Here is a 10,769-nt window from a genome sequence, read left to right as displayed (position 1 = left end):
ACCTGCTCTTCATGGGGACATTTAAAAACGCCAGCCCTTGGCAGCCTGAGCCAACAGGCTTTGCCTCAAAGGCCGTGTGAATGGCTTCCCGCAGCAGGTTTGACATCGCATCGCACGCTGCGGAACCTTCTGACAGAAGCGAACTTTACAAGAAAGGGTATCTTATGGGTTCAGGCACCTGCCCAAGAGTCTTTTGTATTTACAACAAGGGGTGGTGAGGGACAGAGTCTCTGAATTAAGCAGAAAGCTCTCACCCAGTCAAGAGATCAGGGCTAGATCCAACACCGTTTTTTAGCTCACTGCACCATCCCAGTTTCAGAACCTGGCTGTATGCAAATTAGTCTGTTCCTGTCCCAGTGCATGATGGGAACAGGGCAAACCAAACTACAAAAGCCAATTCTTACACTGGGAAGGAAACAAGCTCCCGGGGACCGGTTTCTGGCATTACAGCCGTCTTCGGCCCGGTTTGCTTGAATCCTGATGGTGCAATGAGCAAGGGTCTCACATCTGAGAATACCCTTCCACGCTTAGGGTGGACAAAAATATTTACAACAAGGGGTGGTGAGGGACAGAGTCTCTGAATTAAGCAGAAAGCTCTCACCCAGTCAAGAGATCAGGGCTAGATCCAACACCGTTTTTTAGCTCACTGCACCATCTCAGTTTCAGAACCTGGCTGTATGCAAATTAGTCTGTTCCTGTCCCAGTGCATGATGGGAACAGGGCAAACCAAACTACAAAAGCCAATTCTTACACTGGGAAGGAAACAAGCTCCTGGGGACCGGTTTCTGGCATCAGTAGTGTTTGTTGCCCCAGCGGGTGTTTTGCAGCATCTGTGGTGCCCATGGCGGAGGTACTGGGATGCGGTGAGGGGGAGCGGGGATTTAGGAACATGCTGCTGCTGTGTGAAGAGGTTGTGTGCTTGTGTGGTGCCAGGGTTCTGCTGGGGGAAGGGGAGCGGGGATGTAGTGCTTTCAGCAGGCGGGCGGGCGTAGCGGGATGTAGAGCTTTCGGCGGGCGTACAGGGTAGGGTTGTGGTTGTCGGTTCTTGAAAACAAGGATGAAATAAATAGCGCATCTTCACGGCATGCAGCAAGCCTTCCGACGTCTCTCGTCAGAATGAAAGGGAGAGCGGATTTCAACTTTCATCTGCACCAGGAAGGTTTCCTTTCACCAATGTCTTCACACAGCGTTCCCAAGAATGTTCATGAAGTGATATGTAGTCCCTGCAACTCCTTCTATTCCGGCACTTAGAGCAATTCAAAGAACAAGCTCTTGGCATTGCTGTGGGGAGGGGGGAGGAGAAATGCGAGGCACGGCTTGGCGGCCGTGAAAAGTGTGAAGCAGTGGGCGGGGGAGCGGATCCCTTTGAAGCTCTCGAAGGCAGGAGCCAATGGTAAATAAAAAGCCTGTGGAGGAAAAGCGCGTGCTTGTGTTCACGTGAACGGTTTGAAATCCGCCTGATGGTTTGAGAACTTTTTTGCCTCCTATAATTCTCCCCTATCCATTCCTTGCGGAATGGGATAGGCGAGACCTAAAAAAAATGCTCTTGGAGCTTATGAATTTGAAGTTAAGAGGCAGCAGTTGAAAGTGTGTGATGTCACAAGGGACGGAGTAATGAGGAATAGAATTTAACAGTAAATTGATACTTTTTTTATACTTTGCTCCAAAAAACTTGGCAACAAGGATGCCCTTGGCAGCAAATATGTTCTAGCTTACTTATTTGGTCACAAGCAGACTGCATTTTAGAATATCTTATGGGTTCAGGCACCTGCCCAAGAGTCTTTTGTGTCCAGCAATTTCCAGGTTACAATAACAGTAAGATAACTCCGATGGCTCATTCAGTTGCTGAAGAAAACTGTGTGCAGTATGGTCATAAATTTGACTCCTAATGAAACAGCATAGATTGTTAGTGTGCCTGCTATAAAGCACAACATTTAACATCCAGCTCAGGGATTTGAATTTTATATAGACACTATGTGGATTACTGGTTTTCAGCAGAGATCCTTGTAATACCTGCACATTGCAAGTTATCATTTTTGTAATATAGCTCGGTGAGTTATGACCCGGTTTCAGGGAGCTGCAGTCAAATCGCAAGGCAAAAGAATAGCACCTTCCTGCTTCTTCTCAGTCTATAGATAAACAGAGGTTGCTAACAAAGATTCCTTTGCATAGCAATAATAACTCATTTGTAAGTATTATTTTAGTATTATGCAGGCAGTGGGGCACTTTACATGGAGATAGGAAATGCAATAGGAAACTGTGGATAACTGATTACACTTTTATAAAGACTAGGGAGAGTGAAAGGTAGGACTAACGAAATGGAAAGGTAGGGTGAGTAGGCAAAGAGAAACCTTCAGAAGATATAGAAATGACCTTTGATGTCATTTGTGAGGTTATAGGTGGGGATTTGGAGTAATTAAAGTTGTGAAGCTCACAATAATTGAAGAATTTCAGGAGTATTAGTCACATAGGCAGATACAGTTCACCTTTTTAGAAAGCATGCATTTTATTTACACACAGACCTTGGAAAATTCAAAATCCTACCTCCAAATTATAGTTTACCGTAATCATTTATGAAGTGACAAGCTGAATGTCTTTGTTTCCTTGATGGCATTGACTTCATGGCATTACGCTCTAGATATCCCCTAGCAAGCATAATACTCCACACACAAGAAGTGCTGAAGTCCCTTGGCTGGGTCCAAACTGGAATGGCATAGTGAGAAAAAAAAACCAATGGATTTAGGCCCAGATCTCTGTACTGGGGTGAATGTATGACATTGTTCTGCATCCTGCCCATCAATTGTTCTTTTTGCATTTGTCACCCCGAGTGGGACAGGTATTGCCAGACGTGGGTCCCGTGCTCTCCATGCCACTGGAGTCAAGCTATCCTGGCTGATGAGGGCTGAAAGCCCGAAACCGGTCCTCAGATGCTTGTTTCCAGTCCAGGGAGGACCTGGCCTGGAGGTTCGGGCTGAACTGTTCCCATTGGCGCAGGGTCAATACTGATTGGCATATGGCTGGGTCTAAACTGGAATGGCATGGTGAGCAAAAAAACTATGGATTTAGGCCCAGATCTTTGTACTGGGGTGAATGTATCACATTGTTCTGCATTCTGTCCATCAATTGTTCTTTTTACCCAACTAAAAGCACCCATGACCACTACTTACAAAAATACCTTACTACTTCCCCTTTCAAATCCATTCCCACCATTCAACACCTTCTCCAAACTCTACTTAACCCACAAGAAATCAAGAGCACAAACCTAATACACTGCACACACAAGAAAATATTCTTAATCTACTATTAACGTTGAATCTTGAGTTGCTGAGTAGCACCTCCATGCCTTGTCTGGGGTAATAAGCGCTATATACTTACAATTTACTATAAAACGATTGCCAGGACATTGTACTGGGTATGTTATGGCACTGGAAAAAAAACACTAAATCTCCCAGCTCCCCATATGTAAGCCGGCGTTCATGCACACTCCTTGTGCACTTTGGGACGATGCCTTTGCAGTTTTCCACAAGCCCACTATAAGTGGCTTGTTGGCCTCTACTGTGTCTCCTCACTTCTCATGGTTAGCACAACACGCAGGCATGCAAGAAGTAGCAGGTAGGATGAGTTGGTCATGAGCCACATGCTAGTATCCCATTATCTATGGGGATACTAGATCTTGTCTCTTTATGTTTTACAATGAGTCTATTTTTCCTCATTCAATTACAGTACTGACCGCATCAGAGTCTACAAAGCACTGAGGTCATCACCAACCATGGAAACAATACATTGCTACTTACTTACTTTCCCATTTCATAGTGTGCCAACCATTTTTCCTGTTTAGAGTTTAGGTGGCCCACATGCCAAATCTGGAGGGTGAGTTGGGTATATGCCTTGAGTCATGTAATTTAAGCGCTGTATCAGCCATACTACATGCAGAGACCTATATTCATTTTCAGTGCAGTATACAGCCTGTGGCACACATTTGTTCACTACTGCTGTATATGTGCCATCTGTATGATGCCATGTACGTCTTACATACCTGTGGAGCCCAACAACCACAAAGGCGTTTGATGGTACATCTAAACTATTTTCTTTATCACTTATTTAAACTAAAAGAAACAAGGAGGTTCAGGCCCTGACAAATGCCTCATCACTTCTGTGAGGAGAGAGCTTGATTTAGGCAGAAACGACAACCACTCTACCTGGTTTTAGCAGCATCAGTGCCTTCCTTAACACTCCTTCTCAATTCTTGCCACTGCATTAAACTGAGAGGGACTAGGAGCTGGGACAAGGGGTCAACACTGTGATGTCATTGGAAGTCAATGGCTGCGTGAGGCCATGCATTCAGTGACGTGAGATCTATGAAAGCAGTGTTTACCCGGGCATCCAAAGTCCAGTGTAAAAGATATCCAAAAGGAGTTTGTCTTTCCCGAAAGCCAGTCAAAGCTTGGGGAATATGGGAAGCAGCACAGACCACTGACACCGAAATAGTGTGAAAAAGGCCGCTTTTATTGAAACAGGTGCACATCACAATTAAAAGCCCTTGGCCTGATGCCTTACAAAACTACAACCTCACTATACAAACTGTTACCTATGGTAAAATACCCCCACCCCTAAAGTTCCCCCACACAACATTTCAAACCTGCAATTCAGTACCCCCTATTGTGACCTTTTAATCTTTGAACTTCAACCTTTGAACTTTACCCTTTGACCTTTCACCTTTCACCCTTAACCTTTACGACTATTATCATGTAACTAACCTAACTTTCTAAAGCACCATAAAGATCCTACATAATGAACTTGTCTACCCGTCCCCTTTCAACCTGGTTTGCCTGTGTCAATAACTAATAAACTTGGCTAAAACATGCCAACTTGACTGCCAACCGCCACCTAGAAAATGGGGGAGGGGGACTTTTTCTGACCCACCAAAAACCTAGGTACCTTCAGAGCCTTCGCGAAGGGAAACCTGCGCCTGACACAATCCGACCCATGGGAAAAAGGAAACCTGTCACCATAGACCCCTTCCTTGCTTTCCTATTGCCTCCATCTGTACAGCCCCCATGCCACACCGTCAGGCCAGAACTCAACCCATCTTGCAATCCGCTTGACTATTGACGGAACACTCCTGTATTTAGATTCATGACATCTACCACCCGCCCCCCCACTAACAACCTATCCTAAGAGGGTACCGGCTACCCCCCCCCCCCCCCCCCTCCACCCCCGGCCCCTTTCTCACTATACGATCCCATGTGAAAACGATATGGAGCGGATCCCAAGTGACCCAGAGTCTACACCTCTTTGTTTGCTGGTCTTCCCATTTAACTAATGAATCCTCGATTATCGAAACAGACACACCGGAGAACTCCAACTAGAGCCGAACCTGAAAAACAACAATAACATTTTAGAAAATTACATATCTTAGCAACACTTCCTCCCTGACCTGTGCACATTGCTAACCATATTTGCTGTCTTTCTCCACAAGACCTCATGTCAGCCATGCTCCAACCCCATGGCAAGCCTCCCAAGACCCTGTGTGTCTGCAGCCCCCCAGCAGTACGAAGAACAGTGGAAAAGCCATCCCTTTGCCCAACATTGTGACATAACAACCTCTGCCGGTGCCACTCTTCTCACATGGAAGTGGCACACAACCCAGGGCAAAATTAAACTAGATACCTACAACCTACAGCCTTGCCAAGACCTCTCTGATCTGCCGTAGACTTGCAAAACCAAATCTGTCTGTCTGCTGCCATTAGGCGGCCTCCCCTTAACTTACCCCTTTAACCATACTAATTCATATCCTAGAATTAGCCCTTAAACCTCCCAGATGTGAGGGACAAGAACAGCACCTATAGTGTTCTCTAGATCCAATCACGTGTAACTTATTGAATAACCTCTGTACATACACCCCAGTTTCCGACGTCAAAGAGGGGATCCCACTCCTAAATTCCCCAACCCCCGAAAATCTGTACCTCACTTGTCTGCCATCGGGGAATATCCCTGCCAAAAACTACCCTTGGCTGCGGACATTTCTTCCGTCCCACGTACTAGAGACTACCCCTGTTCAAGCGGCTGCCAAGGAAACTGTACCCCATCTTCAATCCTCACTCTGGGCTTTTGTCTCCTTTGCTCCTTGCTAAGCAGGACATCACCTCAAGCCTTTGTAACCGTGTACATCTTACAGGAACTCACCCAACTGTGAGCGAGAGAAAGCATCTGTGATGTCCTAGCCCTCCGCGTCGCAAGACGCGCTGTTAACATGCCATCGAATTACAACCTGCTCACACCAACCCCACAACAAATTCAGCCCCGCACATATGTTATACACCGTTGGGTCCCGACTGCCCCCTGTTGTAATTATTGTGAACTAACAACTTTTTTGTGACATGTAACCATCCCCAAAACCGCACCCCTCTTAAACAGGCCTCGTGTGGAACCCACATGGCGACCCGCCTCACCGCTGTGTCCCATATCACCACCTAGTTATCTTTCCTTCCAACAGTAACAGCTGGCCTCCATGCCCCGTTATCACACTCAATGCCCAGGAATAACATCCCCGTACGGGGACCAACTGTCCTCCCTTTTTGTAACTTGCCCATTGGCCAGGCACTAGCTGTCCCAAACACTGTCAAGCACCCTCTGGCAGTCCATGGAAATGGGCTTGTTAGATTTATCCCCTTGTTAAGCCACATAATCAATTACAATGCCCATTAGTAGAAGCAACGTACTGGGTCCAGCTGCTTTCCTTATTGCCAAAAGTACTCTGTGTACACCCATGAGCTCCCAGAACTGTCCAGCCTCCTCTGGCAGCCCGCCGAACTGGGCTTATCACCTCTAATCCCTATCCGTACACAGGACCGTCATGATCACAGACTCAATGTCATACCCCAGGACTGACTGTGCCTGCTGATCAGGCTTGAATGCCGTCAACTGTTCCCCAGGTTCACCCATGACCTCACAGAACTGTCCAGCCTCCTCTGGCAGTCCGAGTAACAGGCTTGTCAGCTCTAATCACCATCAGCAAACCGTGCCTCCATGGCCACAGTATCACTGTAGATCCCCCTGGGGGCCAGTGCCGTTTTGGGCCACGTGTTTTATATGTTGCCATTGGAACTCCAAAGGTCAACTCTGAACTCCTCCAGCATGTGCTAGTGCCATTCTGGGCCACCTGTCTTCTATTTTGCCAATGGTACCACAAAGGTCAACTCTGAGCTCCTCGAGCATGCCCAGTAACCTCTGGCAGCCCTGGGAACCAGTGCCAAAGTCATTTTGGGCCATGTGTCTTCAAAGTTGCCAATGGTACCCCAAAGGTCAACTCTGAGCTCCTCAAGCATGTGCTAGTGCCGTTCTGGGCCACTTGTCTTCAATATTGCCAATGGTACCCCAAAGGTCAACTCTGAACTCCTCAAGCATGTGCCAGTGCCCTTCTGGCCCCACAGGTATCTTCTATGTTGCCAATGGTACCCCAAAGGTCAACTCTGAGCTCCTCGAGCATGTGCTAGTGCCGTACTGGGCCACTTGTCTTCTATGTTGCCAATGGTATCCCAAAGGTCAACTCTGAGCTCCTCAAGCATTCTTAGCGTCCTCTGTCAGCCCTCGGAGCTAAACGTGTTTGCTCTATCACAAGTAGTAACCAGGCCGCCGTGGCGTCAGGCTCCATCTCACTGTCCTGTATTGACAGCCCGACCTAGGTCCAGCTGTCTGCTCTGGTGCCCAATGTACACCAAATCACCTTTGATCCCCATTCATGTTTGCTTTATCACTACTGTAACCAGGCTTCCGTGGCCACAGGATGGATCTCAATATCCTAGGATGACAGCTCCCAAAACGGGTCTAGCTCTGGTACTCCCATGTACACCAAATCACCCATGATCCCCATCATGTTGGCTGTATCACTGTGTTAAACAGGCCTCACTGGCCACCGAATCAATCTTAATGTCCACGAATAACCGCCCCCAAACGGGTCCAACTGTCTGCTCTGATGCCAAAGGAACCCCCCAAAATCCACATGAGCACCCTAAAATATCCAGCCATGCCGTGGAAACTGACCACCTTACAATGAAAACTTTTCCCAAGTAGCATGTTACCTCTAAATGCCCTGTCCTCCATGACATTTACACTTGAAAAACAAGCAACAAAGGCCTCTCCCGCAAGTGCAATGCTTTAAAGCTAGCTACCCCCTGCTTAATACCATTGGAGGGAAAACCAATGCTGACCCTTCCATTCTTGAGAAATTTCCCGACTATGCATGAGAAGTTTCCATTTATCCAACGGTCATTGACATCATTTTTTGTTACTATACCTCCACACACAAATTGTTTAAAGGTCCAAGTTATTAGGTGTATTAGAAGTTGCTCACCATCCACACCCGTACCCTTCCCCCCTCTAGCCCACACGCCTGCTTGTGTTGCTGTGTCCCTGCAGACTTCCGCCATAAGAACTGGTAAGAGAAGATGTACCCCTGGGACCTTTAAGCCTGCATGCCTACCTACAGAAATCCCTGGTGCACTTTCTGGTATTAAGGTTCCCGCATGCACCAACAGTATCAGCTTTTCATTTTAATTGCCAGCCTATGAGGTGTTCCCACAGCTACTGGCCGTTCCCATAGTGTATTCCTTTGGTCCCAAGCTCAGCATTCTCCTTCCCTCGTACCTTAACCCCATCTTGAACTCTCTCGCCGAGGCTCCTTCCTCAATTACGCCCACCACCCAGATTATGCAGCTGCACTTTTACCTGGTGCTAGAACCGGTGTCCATTCTGGAGCCCGCCATTTGTCCACCTTTGTTCTCCTCCTGTCGGGTTCTCTATGGCTGTCCTGATGCCACTGTCCTTTTTGTCGCCGCTTTCCTGCTGTATTAACCTGGAAAATGTCATGACAAATTGGTGAGATCCACCCCCATAGCCCCCCTTCAGTACCTCCTGCTAATTATCTTCCACTAAACACTCCCTCGTAGTTCGGGTCGTGACATTCCACGTGTCCGCCCTCATGTTCAGCAGCATTTTCCGCCTACCCTCGTGCTTAACTTCACCTCCTGAAGATACTTCAACAGCATTGACAGGAACCAAACTCTTGTCCTTTGAACCTGCAACCCCAAACGGCACACAACTTACCATTTGTACCAAAGCTCCCTCTAAATCGGTTCACCATTATCCGTATACCCTCATGACTACATTGAAGAACCGTACCATATCCTTCCAACCATACCATACACCAAATGCTGCTTTCCAAGATGATTACTGCCAGGGGCAGTACTGTACCTTTGGCCTGGTGCACCGCCGAAGCCTTCCGGGGCCTTCGTGGGGCAGTGCTCTTGTGGTCCCCGTCACTTTCCAGCCTGGCCGTACTGGGCCCGACCTTCTCTTCACCATTGGGTAATGGCGGCATGTGGTGTTCTCCCGTGTCTGGAAAGCTGCTGAAGTGATCCCACTGCAAATATATGGTCCGGTGTGCTGGTCACTGCCTGTATCCCGATTTGTCCCTTTCCCTGCATATCATTCGGAAGAACATATCCCCTCCCTAAATACCTTAACCATCTTATGCACTCGCACTGATGTTACGCCTATTTCCTTTTCCCTATTCCTCCCTGGGTTTGTGCTGCTCCCTAAACTATCCTAATGTACCCAGACCTACTCCCACCCCTTTCTTTAATTTCCTTGCTGACAGAGCTGCTTCCACAGTGAAGTGTGGCAGGGTATGCTCAGACGTGAGTCCCTTGCTCACTTTGCCACTGGATTCAAGCAAGCCTGGCTGAAGACGGCTGTAATGCCAGAAACCGGTCCTAGGAAGCTTGTTTCCGGTCCAGGGAAGGCACGGCTTGGCAGTTCGGGCTCCCATGAGGTGCTTCCTCAATTTAAATCCTTGCATCTTGGTTTTGGTTAAATATTTTTGTTAAAATAAGCACACATGAAGAAAATGCCATGGCATAACCCATATAGGCAGATGCACAAAGTGTCAAATGCTATCTATTACCATTGTTGAGGGGGGCATCATGTCTCACTCGAAGCTTTGTCTGTCATGAGACATGCACAGGGCCACTGGAATTATGTGATTCTGGGGCCATGGCGATTTTCACATAATTATGTATTTGCTGCATTTACCACATAATCCATCATCCGCTGCATAATATGCAGAATTCTGACCCAAAAAACCCATTGTTTCTAGGTCAACCGGTCAAAAGTTACAAAAAATATGGCGCACCAGAACGCTTTCGGCAAAGTTTGACTGGTCATCTCTAATTTGCTTATTGCTGTATTTGAGTGTTAAATTGTTACTAATAAGGTGAACTCTATTCCCCAGGTGTAAAAATGTCAAAATAATGAAGTAATACTACCACAAAATGTGCCAAGTTATGCAGAATCATTTGCCTTTTCTTGCCGCATAATTTGGTCCTCCTCTGCCACATTATTCCAGTGGCCCTGGTCATGGGTCATGACCCCTCCCCACACTCAACAAGGTAATAGAAAGCATATCTCTCTCACGCACATTAAATAAGGCAGAATTAACTGGAGTATTTGCATAGCTTGAAACTGGTGACACAGAAGAAGAAATAGAAAAAAAAATACATGTTTGGAATATCGCCCGTCTCATTAAAAAACACACAGTGAGTCATCTGCTTTATTTTCTTGACACAGATCTCTGCCAACATGGCATCAGACGCCAATAAATTATTTAAATAGTCACTAACTTGGCTGTGGCAGTGTAGTGAGAAACTAGTTTGTGCAGTGTAAGGGAGGCGCTTGTTTGCCTGGCATTTGTTTGTATTGCTTGAGATTGG

Source organism: Lissotriton vulgaris, chromosome 2_1 (genome assembly GCF_964263255.1).
Source record: "Lissotriton vulgaris chromosome 2_1, aLisVul1.2, whole genome shotgun sequence".
NCBI classification, from domain to species: Eukaryota; Metazoa; Chordata; class Amphibia; order Caudata; family Salamandridae; genus Lissotriton; species Lissotriton vulgaris.
Note: the sequence above shows the minus strand (reverse complement) of the source record.